At 45.9% G+C, this 22,032-nt stretch overlaps 1 pseudogene; it reads right to left on the bottom strand.

Moving 5' to 3' along the window:
* Positions 1–899: 899 nt before the first annotated feature.
* LOC138448304 (5S ribosomal RNA) lies at positions 900–1,048 on the bottom strand (annotated as a pseudogene).
* Positions 1,049–22,032: the final 20,984 nt, after the last annotated feature.

The raw sequence follows: 22,032 nt of genomic DNA, 5'->3' as shown, positions 1-22,032 counted from the left end.
ATCTACTTAATTTTGGAAATCTATGTGTTTGGCACTCAGGGACTGAACATCTTCGCTTGTAGGGAAAAGCAGTATTCCAGCCAACACCCCAGTCAATTGGATCCCACAGCACTGCCGCTGCTTTTCTAGTCTCCCCTACAATATTTCCGCCCAGATTAAACTTCAGCAAATCTCCTTTGGTAATTGTTAGGCAACTGTCCCTCTTGGTACTTTTTATCATCTCTCCTTCTGTTGGTAATTTTTAGCAGCCCTCCCTTCTCTCATAGTGTATGCGCTTTATAAACCAGTGATGACACCATCAAGATTTCAAAATTGGGCAGTGCCCTGCAAGAATTCTTGCACCATTGATTCATATTTCTCTCCAACACCCTGACCCTGCTGTCAAACGGACTCAACCGTGTTGACACTGACTCAACCCCACAGAAAGTACCAGACAGCCCAGCTCGACACGGTTGAGCTTCAAAAATTCAGATTTAAAGGCATGCACCGTGGTTCTGTCCATATGGCTTGGTTTTAAGGGCCCTAACAAAAATAAGATACACTCCTTAACTTTTTAAAAGACATACACTTAAACTTCAAGAGGACTGCAAAGACAATTGCCTGCACACCCTTGTCTTCCTACCCAGAATTCCCCTTTCAACCAAAAGTCTACATATTCTCTATATTTCACTGTAGGGGAGTGTTGTTAGTGTTTTTATTAGTTTGTATGTCCTTTTAGTTTGACCAAAGTCTTGTATTTGATTTAGAACCTTGAATGGACATTTCATTTTTTGACACAACATTACTATTGTTGTTTTGGATGTTTCCTTCACTTCCCTCTTGAAGATTATAGCCTGCCCTGGTCCATGCTACTTTAAAGAGGTGAAGGAGGTGTACTATTTTTTTAATTATTATTATTAAGCGTACAGCACCTGGTATTCCCAGGCGGTCTCCCATCCAGGTACTAACTAGGCCCTGGTCTCCCATCCAGGTACTAACTAGGCCCGACACTGCTTAGCTTCTGAGATCAGAGGAGATTGGGCGCATTCGGTGTGGTGTGGCTGTATGCGAGGTGTACTATTCATTTTGTGCCTGTTTCACCTTTATGCAGGGCTGAGTAGGAGTTTACAAATCACTAGTCATACCTGTATTCCTGTAGAAAAGATGTCATCACACCATGACAAGATTCTTTTCATGAAGTCGATATTCTGTCATTCATCTGCCACTGGTGAGGTTTCTCTCTCTTAATGTTTTCCAGGGTTTGCTGGTGGAAAGCCTTACAGATTGACTTATCAATTCCCACACGATTCTGAGAGGTGGACGTGTCCTTCTGGCAAGTCTGACTTTCCTGGGCTTCCCGTGCCTTGAGGGGTTTTGACCAATTTCTGTCACACAACACAAAAGGTCTAATTTATAGTGCAGCAGTAAATCACTGCATGGATTATGTTTACCACATGCGGTCAAATGAGGCAGTTCAGGCCTTACTGTCACAGATGCTGTAACGTGGAAAATCTGAACCACAAAGACATGGCATGCAATAATTACCAGAAATACTACACTGCATGCATAAAACTCCCAAAACACAGCAACATAGACTGAAATATGATTTTCGGATGGGGAAATTAATAGAAAAACATAGTGGCCGGTGCCAATCACTAGAAAGACAATCCATTGGGAATGGGGACAACCGTAGGTCATCCAAAAACAACGAGTGGCTCACAGGACTCTGGGGATGCTGCAGGTGATAAGGCTGCAGAGGAGCAGCTACGGAAGCCAATATTCAGCCAGCAGGAGCAAACAGTCCTGGCAGAAGATGTGGCCAAGAAGGCACTAGGGCTGGTAGTCAACCACATGGCCAAATCTTCTGCCAGTAAGCGTGCTGAAATGTGGGACCGTATCCAGTACATTGTGTGTGTGCTTTGTCCATGTAACCCCAAAGAACAAAAGGTCTTCGACAAGAGCTGGGATGACCCAAAGAGCCGAATATGAGGCATCCTGGCAGAGCTTCTTAAAGAATGCATGGCTAGGGGTGGTGGGCCCTTGTCTGCCCCCTTCATATATCCCTGGGAACTGAAGGCTGCTTTAGTCATGGACATCACAAGAGTGACAAGGTCAGGGGATGGCCAAGTTGGAGCAGGTTCCCGAAAACAGCCTGTAAGTAACAATCCATCACACTGTATGGATCCCCAATGGTGCACATATGGGAGGATGAACAAATACATGGTCTCCTAGTAATTGGTCTGAGTAACAAACACTGTGCTATGAACAACAATGCCAACTTCAATCTGCCAATGGCACCCACATAAGAGAGTCATATCTGCAGATATTCCTGAGAGGGGAAATAACTGAATTCACTGGAAAGGCCAGCTATCAGGGGCATACAAGGTTCAAATGTGTCACAAAGACCCATCAGTACACACAAGGCCCCATAAATAAGGGACAGTCATAACAGATGGGCAGAATCCATGACCAGCTGACAAGGCAGCCCAGACACAGGATAATGAGGTACCTATCTGACCATTGTTACACATGAAACAAGTGAATGCATGCACCATTTCACTGGAGTACAGTAATTTCACTGAACTCTTGAATCTGTCATTTCCCTATAGATGACTCCTCTAGTGATAGGAAGAGCACAACTTCATGCCAACAACCAGGAACTGCAAGGGCATCTGCTGTGACCACTGCCCCAGGAACCATACCCACCACTGCGGGCACCACAATCTACACCAACCTATCTGCAGCAAGCATGCCAATGACTGAAAAGGGCAGTGGGGGATGTCCTGTGGGCACAGACAGCAAGGCGGAGGGGAAGTGCAAGGACCCTGCACTGAGTGCAAGTACATTGAAAAGACCCAAGCTATGCACACCTGCCGAGCACCACTAAGGTATTAGAGGAAATAATCAGAACACCCACCCCCAGACGACATCACTATCATGTCCAAGGACATGCACAACACACTGCAACCCAAGCTGTGCCTGCCGCACTTGTCACACAGGGTGACGATGGAGGGATCCCCATTTAGAAAACCATGCCCCAACCAATGGGCTGTGCAGACTGGCACAGGCTCTGCAAGCATCAGGAGGAGCTTTTGACTCCCTAACAGCTTCTATGACCAATGGGACATCTCAGGGACCTAGTCTTGAGGATACACACAAGGCCCACCATGAAGCTGATGGACATGGAGGCAAGGCGGCACCTAAGTCGCCAAGCAGCTGTCAACAGACGGCCCTACATTATTTACAGAAAGCCATCAGTGGTCCTGCAAGGAATGTGGGACTAGATAACGCCCGTTGTTGGGTATCCAGTGATGCTATAGCTTAGACTATGAGTCTGGAAGATCAGCACATGAAGGCGTCCATCCACGTGAGTAAACCTGGAATTCTAGGGAGGATGGAGCAGTCTGTCATACAACTCAGAGATGTGTGCAACAAGAGCCTATACTGCCTACATCTGTAACACCTTCAGAGGAATCCCAGTAGGGTAGACAATCCCATCTCTCTCCCCAACTATCCCACCCCCCGCCTTCCAAGCCCACCTCGGTGTAATGAAGGGCCATGTCGACAATGATATGTACTATGGAACTGTATTATAACTTGGTGTGTGTTTACTGGAGAGTGAGCTGTGTTGTGTGTGATGTCACTGGGGCAGTGACTAAACATACCTTCTTGTTCATGGCATTTATAAGATGGTGACTTTGTTTACATCAAACTGCAGTGTTGGGGTCAGGCTGGTAAATGAGTGTGTGAAGGGATGGGATAAGGGGGAGAGTGTATGGGTGTGTCAAGGTGTAGGATAATGGGGAAACGTGAGTGGATGATTGCGTACATATTTCTCATAACATGTTGCGGTTAATAGTGGGTTTTTACAAGAACTCTGTATTAGAGCATTTTATTGCAGGGCATCATTTCTTCTTTCTTTTCCAGAAGTTACATGTCATGGGTGAAAGAAGCTTTTCACAGGTAGACATGTCCAATACTCCTTCATTATGTTGTGTTGTGTCAGCTTTCTTGTTGCATGGACATGAACATGCTAACTTTTTCTCTGTGTACGGAGATTGTGGAAGTGACAGCCACCCCTACGCAGCCTTGTGCAGTTACCTTCATGATGTTGTTGTGGCTGCCTTTGGAGTGCGCCTTGAGTGCACCTTTGGTGAGACGTACAGCCATTGCATTGACACGGGGTTCTGTGTAATTTTAACAGTGCTATGCTGTTGGCACTACTGCACCACTGGTGGGCATGTGATATTACATGTCAGAGCCAACATTAACACTTGTACTCACACAGGTATTACATGCCCTCCTTGGTCATGCCTCAGTCATGACAACCACTACAATGGAGGTCATCAATGCCTTTGAGTGGTCTTGCAAAAGTATTTCTCTATTATGTTGCATGATTGAAGGCTTGTCCTGTACAACTATTCCATTGGTGCTTTGTAGGGCCAGGCATGCCAATTACTTATAAACACTCCTGCATGGAAGAGTAATATCCAATATCCTGACATATGAACCGACCACCCCATGATTAACAAGAAACAGTCTACTCATTTCTGTTGGGTAATCAGCCCATCACACTGATCACATTCTGGACATTCAATACGCAACTCTTCTTCTTCATCATTGCTTTCATTCAACAGGTTGTCAGGTGGTGTCTCAGGGACATGTTGCCTAATGCAGAGAATATGCAACATAGAGCAAACAATGACATTGTCGCTCAGCTGTTTGGGTGTGTGCTTAGGTGCTCTGCCTGCTTGTCGCAGCCAGCAGAATCTTCCCTTTAGGAGGCCGAAGCCCCTCTCAGTTGTGCATCTAGTACGGATGTGCACATCATGTGGTCTGTGGGTATCACAATATTGTGTCAGTCGCCATGGCAGGAGGGGGTAGCCTGTGTCACGTGTGATGATGGATCATGAGGGCATATCATTGCACAACATTTGAAATGTCCCCCTTTCATTGCGTATGCATGCAGGTTTGAAGTCTTGCATAAGCATAGCTGCTGTTGTGTAGAGGGATGTGGTGTGCACTGCCAATCAGCATCCTGCCCTATCGTTCATCTCCCAGTTATTCACTTTTAATAACCCTCTCCCCCATTTATTTCCTAGGTATTCCCCCTGCATACTCCAATGACCCACATTCATGTCCTTGCTATCTATACTGTAAGGATACCCTCAATTGTCTGAATGCACATTTACAGGTGGAATATTATACCTATGTCTGTTGTCCTGTGTGGGTGGCCATGTAATCTGGCAGGGTGATGTTATGCATTACCATGCAATCATGTGTAGACCGAGGAAACCAGGCGCAACAGTGGGTGATGGTTAGGTCAGCATCACATGTTGTCATGATGCCTACCCCTGGGCATCCGAATCGAGTCCATCAGCCCCAGAGGCAGGCATCCAGATACTCATTAAAACCCCAACAGCCTCGGCTGGGGGCTGTTTGGATTCAGTCCTGGCGCCTTAGGCGCCAAGCTCATCATAGAAATCAGTCCTGGCGCCATAGGCGCCAGGCTCATAGACTTTACTTACCTTACCTTATGCAGACCATGCTGCAAATGAGTCAAAGCCAACGTGAGGCCTAGATGGGACTATTTTATTACAGGGACTATTTTTTACTCGGGTGTGGTTCTGGGGAACTTCTTACCCGGGACTACTTTGCAGGCTATTTAAACCACGCCCGAACAGCAGCTCATGCTTCGTGTTATTCTGCATCCAGCAGCGTAACACTCACCGTGTCTGCAAGTCAGCATCCAGTCTTCTGCCACGCCCGCCTCGAATCCGGAGCTCCTTGGCAAAAGGAAAAGAAAGGAGAAGAGGTTAGATCACGGACATTATTTGATTCCTTACCTGATTCTGGACCCAGCACATCTCCGGGCCTGGAAAGGACATTATTTCAGCACGCGTCGCTTCGCCAGCAGCAGCGCCGCGTTATACTCACCAGTCCACCGCATCTTTCAACTCGGCGCTGCCTCCATCATTTTCTTCATCGAAACCCAGCACCTGGGGGGAAAACAAAAGGAATAACAAGGTGAGCCGAGAAAACCGACAAAGACGATCTCTTTGCCACCATAGGCTTACTTGCTTTACCACCAGAGGTATTATCCTTTAATTCGCTGCATCTTTCTATGCCGCACCTATAAAGGGAGAGGAAACCGCAAGTTAAACTCATGCAACTTTTACCGGACAGTGTTTGGTAATACAGACTCTTACCTGAATGCCATCAGTTGCCTCCAGGCAATATTCTTTGGAACCCAGCTGCTACCTAACGAGGGAATGGAATAAGAGTGAACATCGGACATATTGAACTCTTTGAACTTTATAGACACTGGAGTCAATATTCCTCCGGAAATCCTCCAGTACCTTCAAACCAGTGAAGTACCTGGTATCTACACGCCCCTGCTTGCCATGCAGGATGGAGAGCTCATCATTTAAAAATATACAGTGAGGTTACCAAGAGGGGATATCGGAGGTGATTAGTGGGGTGAACGAGAACAGTTGAGGGGAGCCATCACTAAAGTCCACGGGTGGCTAAATCCCTTTCTCCACTTGCAGGAGAATACTTCTATGAGTCCAGCAGACATGATTAGGCGGGCCAGTCCAGACTGTCATCTATTCACTACGCATCACGTTGGTGGAGTCTACGCCCCTGTGGAAACCAGGTGAGCGTAACACAACACGAAGCCTATCTACAAATCCCCACCGGGCGTAATGGAGACCTCAGAAACCGACCAACTAGCCCAATTGTTAGGAGAACTTAGGGCAGAAGTGCACTCTGCACGCCAAGAAACTAATGCCCTCAGGAGAGAACTGATTGTGTCAAAGGAGCGCACTGATGATCTTGCCAGACAACTGCTGCAAAACCAAGCCGGGCAAACACCACTACCTGGACTTGGGGGGAATTCAACCCCCGTTTCATCGAGCAGCCCTGTGCAATTGGTTCTACAAGGGAGCATTCCTTAAACTCCACCCAAACGCTTTGCTGGGGACCCGAAAAGGTTTGCCGTGTTCATGAACCAATGCCGCTTGCACTTTTTATGCAGACCAGGAGCTTTTCCAATCGACCAAGCCAAAGTAGCTTTTGTACTGTCATACCTTAGTGGCAGCGCAGCGGATTGGTCAATTCCATTAGTCAACCAGGATGACCCTCTTCTTCGGGAGTTTCAGGGTTTTCAATTAAGCATGGAAAGACTATTCGCCAGACATTCACAGGGACAGGCCCTGGATAACAAACTTCTATCCCTACGACAAGGAAACCAGAAAATTGCTAACTTATATCGCAACCTTCAATAGGTTGGTGGTGGAAACCGGATGGCCAGAGGTAAAGCGAATTACATTATTTCATCGTGGACTTCGGGGTGAACTCAAAGATGTTTTGGCCTAAGTTGTGAACCCACCTCAGGATTGCGCAGAATATATAGACTTAGTGGTCCAGCTAAACCACCGACTTCAGAATAGAAAAGCTGATCGAGCTAAGTTAGCTCAGGTATTGGTTAAACCCAATGTTACTCCCAAAGGAAAAGATGCATCAGAACCAATGGAGATCGGGGGGGGGTTAAGGGACCCTTAACTCAAAAAGAAAGAGAAAGGAGACAACAGATGCAGTTGTGTCTGTACTGTGGGGCCTCAGGACATTTTCTACGTGATTGCCCTATAAAAACATCCAAGAAAGTAGTCGGAGTTGCTGATAGAAATCAAACAGAGTCTGAATCGGGAAACGACCATGCCCGACAAGCGTAGAGGTCCGCTTGCCGAGCTTAAAGAAGGACACTCAGACCTTACACCTAATCATACCAATGGTCCTTATTGATCCAAGGCAGCCATCACGTATGCACGCAGTTAGGGCATACATTGATAGCGGGGCCGTAGGAAACTATGTGGACCACAAATTGGCTTCTAGGATGAATCTACCTCTCTGCAAAAAGACCACTTCGGATGTTATCACCACAGTCAATGGAACTGAAATTGCCTCTGGGCCTGTAACCCATTCCACCACAGAGATGACACTGTTGGGTCAAGATGGGCATCGAGAGACTATTGTGTTTGACTTAATCAAACCCCCCCAGTTCCAAATAATACTGGGGATACCTTGGTTGGAAACACATAATCCTTGTATTGATTGGCGAGAGAAGAGAGTAAATTCCCGGAGTGTGCACACACCTGTTACCCGGAAAAAACCTTGAACAAAAGCATGGCCACAGTCGTTAATCCAGTCATGCAGGTACCTCAGGAATATCAAGAATTACAGGATGTTTTCCAAAATTAACATGCAAACACCTTACCACCTCATAGATCATACGATTGTCAAATCGACCTCATACCCGGTGCACAACCTCCATGCAGTGGGATCTACGCCCTTACGGAACCCGAAAACCGTCACCTACGACAATACGTGGACCAATACATTTGCTAATGGCTTCATTTGTCCATCTAAGTCCCCCGCATCTTCAGCTTTATTCTTCGTGCCCAAAAAGGAAGGTGACCTCGGAACGTGCATAGACTACTGCGCATTAAACCAGATCACGGTGAAGAACCGATATCCATTGCCTCTGATCCCCGAACTACTAGACCAAGTAGAGGATGCTTGCATCTACACTAAATTAGATCTCGAGGGGCATATCATCTGGTACGTGTAAAGAAGGGCGACGAATGGAAGAACGCTTTTCGCACCAAGTACGGATTATTCGAATATCAGGTGATGCCCTTCGGGTTGTGCAATGCACCAGCAGCCTTCCAGTATTTTATGAACGATGTCCTTCGTGAACTCATTGACGTCTGTGTTGTCGTATACATAGACGATATTCTAGTGTACTCCTCCTCAGAATCAGACCATGTTAAGCATGTTCGTGCAGTCCTTGAGAAACTATGCCAGCACAAGTTATATGCAAAATTGGAAAAATGTTTTTTTCATGCTACAGAAGTTGAATTCCTTGGATTTATCCTGACTCCAAAAGGAGTCCGAATGGACTCTCGAATGGTGGACGCAATTCTCAAGTGGCCATCACCCAGTTCAGTTAAAGGGGTGCAAAGCATGCTTGGATTTGCTAATTTCTACTGCAGATTTATTCCTGACTTCTCATATGTTGTACACCCCATCACAGCACTTTTGCAAAAAAACAAACGCTTCTTGTGCACCGGAGAGGCTGAAAAAGCCTTCCAAGAACTGAAATTGCAATTCACGTCGGCACCTGTCTTAAAGCATCCACGCCCTGAGCTCCCATACATAGTTGAAACCGATGTATCCAGTTTAGCCATGGGGGCTGTCCTTTCCCAGAAGGATCCGGAAACCGGTCAACTTCATCCAGTAGCATTTTGGTCCAGAAAATTCTAGGCCCCCGAATTAAACTATGCGGTTACCGATAAAGAGTTGTTAGCCATCAAATCCGCCTTCAAGGCTTGGCGGCATTATCTTCTCGGTGACAGGCATACCATTACTGTAATCACCGATCACAGGAACTTGCAGTATTTAAAAACAGCCAAGGCCCAATCATCGCGTCAACTTCGATGGGCCTTATACTTTGCCAAATTCGATTTCGTGATCACTTATCGATCAGGTTGTAAGAATGGTAAGGCAGACGCTTTATCCCGAATTGGGATGGGAGAAGCATATTCGAACCCGGAACCGGTGCCTATAATTCCTGAACAAATAATTCTTGGGATAACTACTCTACAGACCTAAGAAGATATTCATTTAAAGATCCAACAACTTTTCGATTCAGCAGCCCTGCAGGACTGGGTTAAAAAGGGTCCAGATTATTCAGTTGTCAATGACCTACCTTACTATCAAGGGCGTCTATTTCTACCACACAAGGAACTACAAGAACAAGTCATCTCAAATTACCATGAAGCTCTGATGGAAGGGCACCCAGGCATTGCAAAAACTGAAGCTAAAATCAAAAGACAATTCTGGTGGCCCACCTGGCGAAAAGATGTAAAGTCATTTGTACTGTCTTGTGGCATCTGCGCCCAGAACAAAAGTCAAAAGAAGAAACCAGCTGGTCTTTTACAACCTTTAGATATTCCACCCACACCATGGCACACTTTGTCTTTAGACTTTATTACAGATCTACCGCCATGTAATGGATTCAACACCAATCTAGTTATTGTGGATCTTTTTTCCAAGATGGCCCACTTTATTCCTTTAAAAGGATTACCTTCTGCTTCAATCTTGGCCAAGGAATTTCTCGAAAATATTGTTTGAATACATGGATTTCCTTCCGTATTGATCTCTGACCGAGGTAGTCAGTTCATTTCGCAATTTTGGCAGAAGTGTTGTCAATTGGCACAAATCGACGTAAGGTTATCAACCAGTCACCATCGCCAAACCGATGGACAGACGGAGAGAACCAACCAGACTCTTGAACAATACCTACGTTGTATGCTCCACCACACCGAAAGTAATTGGAAGGACATTTTATGGATTTCTGAATACGCATACAATCACTCTGTACATTCAGGAACCGGACAAAGCCCCTTTTATACCATATATGGATATCATCCTCAAACCTCAGAACTCGATTCGCCCCAGCATTTAGAAATGCCAGCAGTAACTCATCTGCATTCTACTATTAGACAAGCTTTTAAAGAGGCAACAAAACATTTGAAACAAGCAAAAGGGAAATACAAGAAAAATGCAGATCAACATAGAAGTGAGACCCCACCATATCGAATCGGAGACCAAATTTGGCTGGCTACAAGACATATACCTCTGAAAGGAACTCGAACTTTTGATCCTAGATATTTGGGACCTTACACCATTAAGGCCATTATCAACCCGGTGGCCGCCAAATTAGAATTACCCTCTAATATGCGGATTCATCCTGTCTTTCATGTTTCACTTCTAAAACCTGTTCAACCCGGGACAAGATTAACCAAACCACCTTGCCCCATCCTAATAGATGGAGAACCTGAATTTGAGGTAAAAAACATCTTGGACTCTAAAATGGTTACATCAAGTCTTTTTTATTTAATCGACTGGAAGGGTTACGGACCACAAGAAAGGTCATGGGAACCTAGTGACCACGTTCATGCTCCTCTGTTGGTGAAAAAAATCCATCGGGACTTCCCAGACAAGCCAGGGCCAAGGGAAAGAACAACTTTAGGAGGGGCCTTGGGGGGAGTGTGCTGTCATGATGCCTACCCCCGGGCATCCGGATCGAGTCCATCAGTCCCGGGAGCAGGTATCCAGATACTCATTAAAACCCCAACAGCCCCGGCTGGGGGCTGTTTGGAATCAGTCCTGGTGCCTTAGGCGCCAGGCTCATCATAGAAATCAGTGCTGGCGCCATAGGCGCCAGGCTCATAGACTTTACTTACCTTATGCAGACCTTGCTGCAAATGAGATCAAGCCAACGTGAGGCCTGGATGGGACTATTTTATTACAGGGACTATTTTTTACTCGTGTGTGGTTCTGGGGAACTTCTTACCTGGGACTACTTTGCAGGCTATTTAAACCACGCCCGAACAGCAGCTCATGCTTCGTGTTATTCTGCATCCAGCAGCGTAACGCTCACCGTGTCTGCAAGTCAGCATCCAGTCTTCTGCCATGCCCGCCTTGAATCCGGAGCTCCTAGACAAAAGGAAAAGAAAGGAGAAGAGGTTAGATCACGGGCATTATTTGATTCCTTCCCTGATTCCGGACCCAGCACATCTCCGAGCCTGGAAAGGACATTATTTCAGCATGCGTCGCTTCGCCAGCAGCAGCGCCGCGTTATACTCACCAGTCCACCGCATATTTCAACTCAGCGCTGCCTCCATCATTTTCTTCGTCGAAACCCAGCACCTGGGGGGAAAACAAAAGGAATAACAAGGTGAGCCGAGAAAACCGACAAAGACAATCTCTTTGCCACCATAGGCTTACCTGCTTTACCACCAGAGGTATTATCCTTTAATTCGCTGCATCTTTCTATGCCGCACCTTTAAAGGGAGAGAAAACAGCAAGTTAAACTCATGCAACTTTTACCGGACAGTGTTTGGTAATACAGACTCTTACCTGAATGCCATCAGTTGCCTCCAGGCAATATTCTTTTGGACCCAGCTGCAACCTAACAAGGGAATGGAACAAGAGTGAACATTGGACATATTGAACTCTTTGAACTTTATAGACACTGGAGTGAATATTCCTCCGGAACTCCTCCAGTACCTTCAAACCAGTGAAGTAACTGGTATCTACGCGCCCCTGCTTGCCATGCAGGACGGAGAGCTCATCATTTAAAAAAATAAGGTGAGGTTACCAAGATGGAATTTCGGAGGTGATTAGTGGGGTGAACGAGAACAGTTGAAGGGGGCCATCACTAAAGTCCACGGGTGGCTAAATCCCTTTCTCCACTTGCAGGAGAATACTTCTATGAGTCCAGCAGACAAGATTAGGCGGGCCAGTCCAGACTGTCATCTCTTTACTACGCATCACGTTGGTGGAGACCGCAGCTGTCCGGGTCTGATGGACGCCCCTGTGGGAACCAGGTGAGGGTAACACATGTCATCTGCATATTGAGTATGTGTTGCATCTTACGATAGCTGTAGAGCTGCTCCAGGGTATGTGGGACCACCAATGGGACATGTGTACGGTCAGGACACCTATGGTTTTAGGGGATCGGGTGATACAATTGAATCTTCATTCATTGTCTTCCTTCGTGGCGGGTTGTGCACTGAGGACTGAGGCATATTTACAGAGGGCACTTCACAATTGTGTGAGCATGCATGAGGATCTTGGCATTGACATGCCATGCCACATGCCCCCTGAGTGCTTTAAAGTGCCATTTGCAAGGAAATGTAGGGAGGCCACCAACTTCAGATGAGGGGGTATCGTTCTGCGTGTGCCAATGTGATTTTGCAACTCACCCTGTACGAGCTGCAGTACTTCCAGGGTGGTATTTCTGTGAGAGTCCATGGGGAGGGTATTACAGTGGGATGTGTGCTCTCCTCCTTCTTTGTATTAGCTGTGCTGCCCTCTGCTACTGTATGGCATCAAATCCTCTGCCTTCAAAGATACGTGGTGTGGTGGGCAGGGCTCCGCCTTGCTGTGTGGTGGGGGTTGTGTGGGTTGATCTTTTGGTGTACCTTTTCTATTGTCTTGGTGCTGGCTAGAGGCACCGGCGTATGATTTCAGTGCACCTGGAACTCTTTTCCACCTTCTTCATGCGGAGGCAATCTTTAGTGGTGTAGGTTTGTTTGGCAAATGATGTAATCTGAATCGCCTGCTATTTAACGGATGTGTTTTTGAAGGATGCTCGCACTCTGTAGTTATCACATGTGGTCTCTTTGCTTTTTCCCATGCATTATTTAATGCTTTACCATGTCTGGTATGTTTCAATGCACTGTTTCTTTCTGCATATGATGGAGTAGTAACACATGGAGTAATTGGAAGTACTGCATGTTTTACCATTGCTGCCACAGTCTAAGTATTGCCCATAGGCACTTGCCAACAGAAGCGCATGCAGTCACAGGATACCCAACTCACATGGTCTTGATGTGTCTCCTTGTTCATGCAACTACATCTATTGGCATTTCCTTTCTTTGCAAGGTGGGAGGAGACAGGATAGAAATTTGAATGGATAACATAGGGTATACAGAGCCCCCCACCTTTTTTCAGAGGGCAACTTTATATGCTTATTTCAGGTGACACCACATTCAGTTGGTATGTTTATGAGAATCCTGCATGAAATCATTCTCAGATAGCAACAAACTCAGAGACAGGTTTATTGTCTTACACGTTAATTACAAGGAGAGCATGTTTACTCTACAAGAACAAACCCACAACAACCTGACCTTTCCACCGGACTTCCATCTTTATATTCAAAACCACACAGCACATTCAAGAAGAACCCAAATGTACATATTACAATTAGGAGAGAAGCCTACCAGTATTGTCCAGTTCATGAACCAAGCAGATGAGTCCATAGCCTATGCAGATTTCTCTCACCAGTTTCTTCTAGAAAGCTCCCGCTGGAGGGCAGCCAGAGTCGAAATCTCCCCCTGCTACATGCGCCGGTGTCTTACCATGATCTAATTTCCAAGTCTGGATTCACTGTTTCCCTCATCACGTGACCTCCGAGAGGATGTCCTTTCAAAACTCTTTACTCTAACTTTCAAGTTCCGTGCACGTGAAATTACTTACTGAGGGTAAAGTGAATAGATGAGATAAGGTGATGAAGCCCATATGAATGAATATGGCTGCAAGGACAAGTCAGTGTGCTATTCAGATTGAAAAAAAAGACAAAGGACAAAAATGAATATTCCCCCACATTACCGAGCAGTCAAGCTATTCAGAGAAGAATGATCAGCAAGAGAACATTGTCTTGCTGACAGCTTTGATCTATCAGTGGGGGAAGTTGGATACCAAGGCTGTGCCGTATTACTCCAATGTCTCTGGTTGAGTATGTAGTAGCGGTTCGATATGCTTCTTGAGCTGTGTTTTTGTCACTGCGGAGATGGTTTCACTGGGTCGTGGGTGGCGGTAAAAAATGATTTGTTGTGATCGTAGCAAGTTTCTTGATCAGAGGGTTTGTGTTCTGATCCAGTCCTTGGCAATAATTCCTGTTCAGCTTTGCTAGATGTTTATCCAACATCCCGACTCCCAGGTCACTGTGCAGGACGGCTGTTCTTGCAAAAGGTCGGGCTCCACCCGCTATCCTCAGGGCTTTGTTCTGCAATTTATGAAGAAAAAACAAAAGATCAATTTCACTTTTGGCCTTTTAAGTCAAGCAATGTACTTGCTCAAGTGGGAGCCAGTGCTGAGAAGGGGGAGATGTGATAAAATGTACACCGTTTGAGAAGGATTGTTGCAGCCATTTTCTGGACTTGCTGCAGGTGGATGTCTGATTCTGGCAGCCCCAGAAGGTTGCAATTGTCCAAAAAATTGCATGGCCCATAGCTACTCTGCCTTATGTGGAAATGTGAAGGAGGTGAGGGCCCTCTACTGACATTTCAGCGAGAATACACTAGTACTGACCATTTTGTTTATCTGAAGTCTCAAGGTGGTAAGTGAGCAGTCTAAAATGACTCCCAGATTACTCATAAGGGTGGGGGTAAAGTGCCATGGTCTTATGCCAAAAGGAGTTATCCAAGTGGATGCTGCTGCATCTCCTTGTTGGTCAAATTACATCGCCAAACATTTCTGTTTTCTTTTTAAATGGGAGCTAGCTGAGCCTCCTAAGAAAATCAGAGCCTTCTTACTCCACATTCTGTTAGACTGCTAAGGCGCTTAGTCCCCCCCTTTCAAGCCGCCGTCAAACCACCTTCATCCGTTCAAAAGCAGGGTTCTCTGCTGCCACAGACTCTCTTCCAGTCAAATGAAATTCCACCAGATGTCCTCCATACATGAAGACTTGCATTGGTTGCAACTGCCTGTGTTCTGTCTGTTAACCATCACCTTCAATCCTACTGCTTTATTCATAAACAGTTCTTGAAATGGAAACACAGAAGTGCAGGTAGTCCCTATCTCAGAGTACCTGCTTACTGTTAAGAAGTGCCGCTACTCTTGCATTAAATATATTGGCTTCCTGCTGAGAAGTGCCAAAACTATGGGCATCATAACGAGTTGTGTGGTGTGGTAAAAATGCGGCATTAATACTGTTACTGCCGCATTACTGCACCGTCCAACTATGAGTTGGGAGGAAAATCAGAGCATTCACTCCCAGCCATAATCTGGAGTTCAATCTGCAGAGTTTCTGCCCATTTTTGGTGGAATTACTGTGGCGTAATTCTGCTGACAATGCCCCATTGAGTCCTACGGACTGGAAAAAAATGGGGATTTACAAGCCACCACCACTTGTAATCTGACGGTAATAACACTGGACTAAGTGGAGGTAACGGTAATTGCACTGGGCAGTATTCTGGCAGATTTACCACTGGAATACCACCCCACTCGTGATGAGGCCCTATGTATTTCAAATAAAAGAAGTGCAGGTACTCGGGCATGCAAGACCAGTCCATTTAAAGCACTATAATCACAAAGAAACCAGAATGCCAGATGTTATCTACCTGCAGCAAAATGAACACAACATTAGAACTCCAAATGTCATGAAACTAGAACACTGCTCAGCAGCGAATTCTCCTTCTATGCTTCTAGAACCTACAGCAATTTTACCCAGGACTTCCACAAGGCTCTCTCACACAACCAGTTTAGTTTAGGGGAATTAACAGAGCTGTGTCTGCTCCCAATATGTGAAAAGCAGGAGGCGGTGCATGTCGGGATTGAGTTATTGTCAGAGCTGTGGATGGCTCCTAGTAAATGCATAGCAAGTGGGGTTACAAGGAAGAATTAAGGCTCTTTTACAGAGCTGTGTCTGGCTCCCAATATGTGAAAAGCAGGAGGCGGTGCATGTCGGGATTGAGTTATTGTCAGAGCTGTGGATGGCTCCTAGTAAATGCATAGCAAGTGGGGTTACAAGGAAGAATTAAGGCTCTTTTACAGAGCTGTGTCTGGCTCCCAATATGTGAAAAACAGGAGGCGGTGCATGTCGGGATTGAGTTATTGTCAGAGCTGTGGATGGCTCCTAGTAAATGCATAGCAAGTGGGGTTACAAGGAAGAATTTAGGCTCTTTTACAGAGCTGTGTCTGGCTCCCAGTAGTAGAATAGCCACAGGTGGTGCGGGGCAGGATTGAGATGAATGGCCAGAGCTTTGCCTTGCTCCCTGTGATAAAATAGCAGGAGGTGGTTAGGTCGGGATGGAGGCTAATTAGAAGAGCTATGTGTAGATCCTGGCACTGAAAGAGAATCAGGTGCTGAGGAGAAGTGTCCATCTGTATTGGCAGAGCTGTGTGTACGTCTCAGTGTTGGAGCAGCCGTGGCCTTGCAGTGCACCATTTAGGTGCATTGGCAGAGTTATTGTCTAGCCTCAGTCAGGGTTGGTGTAAGCACTAGTCAAACCAGGTTTCTGCCTAGGGCACTGTGAAAGGGGCACAAAACAGTATGTTTTCATCTCTGCTGTTATGAATTACATGATAGAATAATTTCTTGCAAGATTAGGTGTTGTGTGTGCCCTGCGGCAAAGAGGTGGGAACGTTCATGCAAACGCTGTTATATGACCCCCTCAATTCAACGCCACAGGGTAGTGGAAGCAGGCCTGTCTCCTGTCGGTTCCTCTTTTTCAATTTCAGAATGTCATTGTCTAGTTGAAAGGTGGAAACAAAGAGGTGTGGCCAGAGGCCATTTTGACATACCAACAGCGCCCAGACGCCAGGAGGAAGCACTGCTGCTTCCTTATGGATTTGGATCCTCTGGAGGTATGCAGAGTTGGAAAGCAGAAAACACACAGGAGGCATGGCGGAAGTGGGAAACAGGGGCCTTGTGCAGAGTGGCAAACTTGAATTGACCTGGCCTTTTCCCTCAGCATGATGGATAAAGTTGTGCTTGTAGCACCTTTGTTCTAAGCCTTTTGTTAGTATGAATAAAGTGACATACAAGTATGCTAATGTTATAAACATCCTGACCCTGGCTGCCTCTCATGTAGTGATCCTATGATTGATTTGTTTGTGTTTGCTCTCCAAAGGAAATATTTTTATGTATGTTTTAAACACTTGCATAAAAAAAGATGCAAACATGGGCTAACACTACTTCTTAAATTAGCAAAAAAAAAGAAAGGTGTCTACATGAAAAAGGACTGGCTTTCTTTTCTTTTCTACCTTTCCAAGCAATGCTCTCTTTGAAGGCGCCTCTACGCGGAATATCCACAAAATGCAAGTTATCCGGACCAGTGCATTCCATGCCACCCTCAACCTTCCAAGGCAAGATCATATATCAGTGGCAAGAAAAGTGTCCTACTGGCACCCAATACGAGAGCGTGTCACATTCAAAACTCTTGCAATCACCCATAAGGGCTTCTCTAATTCTGCCGCCCTTCCCTTGCACAGAAATTCATGAAAGCCAATTCGCTGAGACCAACCAGATCTGCCTCCACCCACCGTCTCATCACTCCAAGATTCAGACAGGCCAGAGCAGGTGGATCCAGCTTCCCATACATTGCAGCAAGACTGTGGAACACTCTACCGCCAGCCTTGCGATCAGAGCAGTCTCACGGCTCCTTCCACAAACATTTGAAAACTTGGATCTTCACTTAAGAAATCCCTTAAACTTCAGCCACCACCTACTTATCCTACTATGTAGACCACCACCTACTTACCCTCTATGCCTTTTTTGTTGAATGATGTCTCACTATCTATAACTTGTAATACAACTTGAAAACTTGATGCCCTCCGGTTTAGAGCGCTTTCCAAATGTACAAATAATTAAACAAATAAAGAATGCTGATCAACACTCCTCTGAGGTGTTGGGGGTCAGTGCAGGATAATCTGGTGATTGCAAAAGGAGGCTCTGACGCTCTTAGCCAGGGTCACTTAAAAGTAGCAACCACTGGTTGAACTCGATGATAATAAATGCAGGGGAGACTGGCAATGCTCTGGCCAGAAGTGCGCCATTTCTGTGAAGGACCGGATGTGCTTCTGCTCAGCCCTCATACACTATAGTCTTTGGGCTGCGCCTCTGGCTCGCCCTCTAAATAAAGAGCAGTTTATGATTGGCTATCAAGATGACTAGGCAGAGTTGGCAGTGGATATGTGCTGCATTAAGAAATGGCAACTGCAGCTGATTTAATTCCGCATCATTGTACCTGGCATGTTCATTGCATGCAGGGCACCACCGGCATTATGCCGCCTTTTTATTCATCCATTTAATGAACCATTTAATGAACCATCCCATTTGAAAGCTCATTGTGTGAGCATATTAGGAAGACTAAGCGTCTAATTGTACATGGGTTTGTGTAGAAAATGGAGGCATAAAACGAAGCCGTAATGCTTTTATACCTCCATTTCCTGATCTGCCTCATGTTTAGCACTGGCAAGGTGGAGGAAGTGCACAGATCTGAGTGAAGAGCTCGGCTAAGCTGACCTTCTCCGTCTTGCTAGTACACTGTGTTTTACACCTGTATACAATTACCATGCCGGCATTAAATGAATGGATTCTGCCTAATAAATAGTAGGTGATTTGCACAGGAATCCATTAATGAATGCCGCTGACAAAGCATCATTTGCAGGCAACATTTTTGTTTTTCACTGATGGAGAGGAAAATTGAAGAGGTAACAGGAATACACCTGGTGTTACTCGTCAGGTTTCCTCTCCGCCCTGTGAATGTGCACAATTGAATGCAGGGGGCCATACAGCACTTACTTGCAAACATTGGTGGTCCTCTCCATGCATTAAGACCGTTTAGAAAATAGGTATGCATACAGGCCCACTGAGAACCGTGCTATCTCATCCCCATCTATTTCACCCTGCTGTCCCCATCTACTTAACCCTGCTGTTACCATCTCTTTCACCCTGCTGTTCCCATCTGTTTTAACCTGCTGCCCCCATATGTTTCAGACTGCTGCTCCCATCTGTTTCACTCTGCTGTTCCCATCTGTTTCACCCTGCTGTCCCCATCTATTTCACCCTGCTGTTCCCATCTATTTCACCCTGCTGTCCCCATCTGTTTCAACCTGCTGTCTCCATCTGTTTTACCCTGCGTCCCCATCTATTTCACCCTGCTGTTCCCATCTGTTTCACACTGCTGTTCCCATCTGTTTCACCCTACTGCCCCAATCTGTTTCAGCCTGCTGTCCCCATCTATTTCACCCTGCTGTTCCCATCTGTTTCACCCTGCTGTCCCCATATGTTTCACCTTGCTTTCCCCATCTATTTCACCCTGCTGCCCCCATCTGTTTCACCATGCTTTCCCTATGTATTTCACCCTGCTGTCCTAATCTGTCTCAGCCTGCTGTTCCCATCTGTTTCACTCTGCTGTTCCCATCTGTTCCATCTTGCTGTCCCCATCTGTTTCACCCTGCTGTCCCCATCTGTTTCACCTTGCTTTCCCCATCTAGTTCACCCTGCTGTCCCCATCTGTTTCACCCTGCGTCCCCATCTATTTCACCCTGCGTCCCCAACTATTTCACCCTGCTGTCCCCATGTTTCACCCTGCTGTCGCCATCTATTTCACCCTGCTGCCCCCATCTGTTTCACCTTGCTTTGCCCATCTGTTTAACCCTGCTTTCCCCATGTATTTCACCCTGCTGTCCCCATCCGTGTCACCCTGCTCTCCCCATCTGTTTCACCCTGCTGTCCCCACCCACTGATCACCAAGCAAGAAGGAGAATTGGTGGTGGTCGATTGATGTGAACTAGTGCGTCAAGCTGCTTTGTAGGTGTAGTGTGCATGCAGTACCTGCCCCTTTCCCTCTCCGGCACATGATGGGGAGAGGGGCATTTATGAAGCATATGACTAGGCGTGTTTAGAAGCTGGCAAGGTGCATTGGCGCCTGTCCTTATGCCAACGCTGTTGTTTGTGCTTGACATGGCCCATAATGATGATAGTGATAAGCATAACAATAAGGTCTTATGTAGAGTCAAATGTCAAATTCTACCCACTTCCAATTCTTTATTATCCAATTTCAGTGGTACTCAATGTATTGACCTCAGAAGGATGAAAAGCAAATTACGCCCCATATTTGAGCTTGGGATCAGTAGACTGGCCCCATGTCTGAAGTGAGTATTTAATTACTGAGCTTTCCCCTGGACATGCTGTTCTAGTTGTGTCGGTGAGGAAGGCACGCAGTGGCCTCATCCATACGGCGCATGATCTGTAAGTGAGGAAAGCTTCTATTGGCAATGCCCCTGGTGTCTGCATGTATACCCATGTGTGAGGTAAGAATGCAATGATTAGCTTTGCCCATGCTTTACCTGAAATCATATATTAGGGAATCTTGCATTGTCCCTGCCTATGCTGCACATGTGCCTGTTAGCGAGGGATGAGTGGCTTTGATTTGACAATACTCGACAGCTACCTAGTAAGGACATCTGGCACTAGGCCTGCCCATACTGCACCTGTCATATCCATGCTGCGCATGCTCTACTGGTTTGAAGGAAAGCTTGCCCTTGCCTTGCCAATGCTGTACCCGCTTCTTTTTGTGAGTAGAAAGTACACTACCAGCCAGACCTTTGCTGTACATGTCTATGAGCGGAGATTGCACTTTCCCTGTTCATGATGTGCCTGTAGCTGTTTACACGTGAAACGTGCAGTAACCAGGACCATGCTGACTATACCTGTTTGTGAGATGGACTTGCTTACAGTGACCACGTCTATAGATGAACCTATTTACAAAGACACTTGAATTAGTTAAGGGAGACGCACCTTTGTTTGTGATTTACATTGATTTCACTGCAGCCTTAGAATCAGTGAAACATTCTTTTCTAGCAAATCAGCTTCTCAAGTGGGAAATGCTGAGTGGGTGACTGAATATGTGCTTCAGGTTTACAGCGATGCCCATGTACAGATTACTTTGGATTGCAGGGGATGTTTTTCAATAAGAATCCTGGATTTAAGCAGAGATGTGCTTTGGCTGCCCTGCTATTCAACCTGTATATCTCAGAGCTTCCCAGTGTCCGGCTGAGAGTACATGATGTATCCCCCAATATTGGGCTCTGGGCATATCCTTTGGATGGCGTGTGCCCATGATGTAATCATCTTCGATCATACCACCATTGGATTATTTCATAATTAGGTTGCTCTTCATAATTATGTTCAGTCAAACTCCATAAAGGTAAACATATCTAAGACTAAAATCATGTGTTTTGCTACATTTACAAACCTAATTTGATGTGGAAACTGGCTGCGGAAGAGATAGAGTTGCTACACAATTATATAAACAATTATATTTACCTGGGTGCACAAATTACTAATAAGACTAACGATGACACTAGCTGGTGCGATAACAAAATTGTCCAAAGTAATTGCCCATGTGATGGCTGTTACAGCCTCAAAAAGGAGTTATTTTATCCTATAAACAGAGCGTTGTCCCCACTATTTTGAATTACCAGCAAATTCCGAGGGCCAGTAAGGTTAGGTTAATCCCCATTCCATGGAGTCCGATAGGACTCCATTGGGGGATTGCCGGTATTACGCAGGAATTAACATAGATCCTGTATATGCAATAGGAACACGAGTTCAGCAGTGGCCAGACATTGGATGGACCAAAGACATAACCTTGACACAAATTTGCTTTGTAATACTGGAAGTTGTTA

Source organism: Ambystoma mexicanum, chromosome 3q (assembly GCF_040938575.1).
Source record: "Ambystoma mexicanum isolate Mex_15411 chromosome 3q, UKY_AmexF1_1, whole genome shotgun sequence".
NCBI lineage: Eukaryota > Metazoa > Chordata > Amphibia > Caudata > Ambystomatidae > Ambystoma > Ambystoma mexicanum.
Note: the sequence above shows the minus strand (reverse complement) of the source record. Positions and strands in the feature narration are given on the sequence as shown.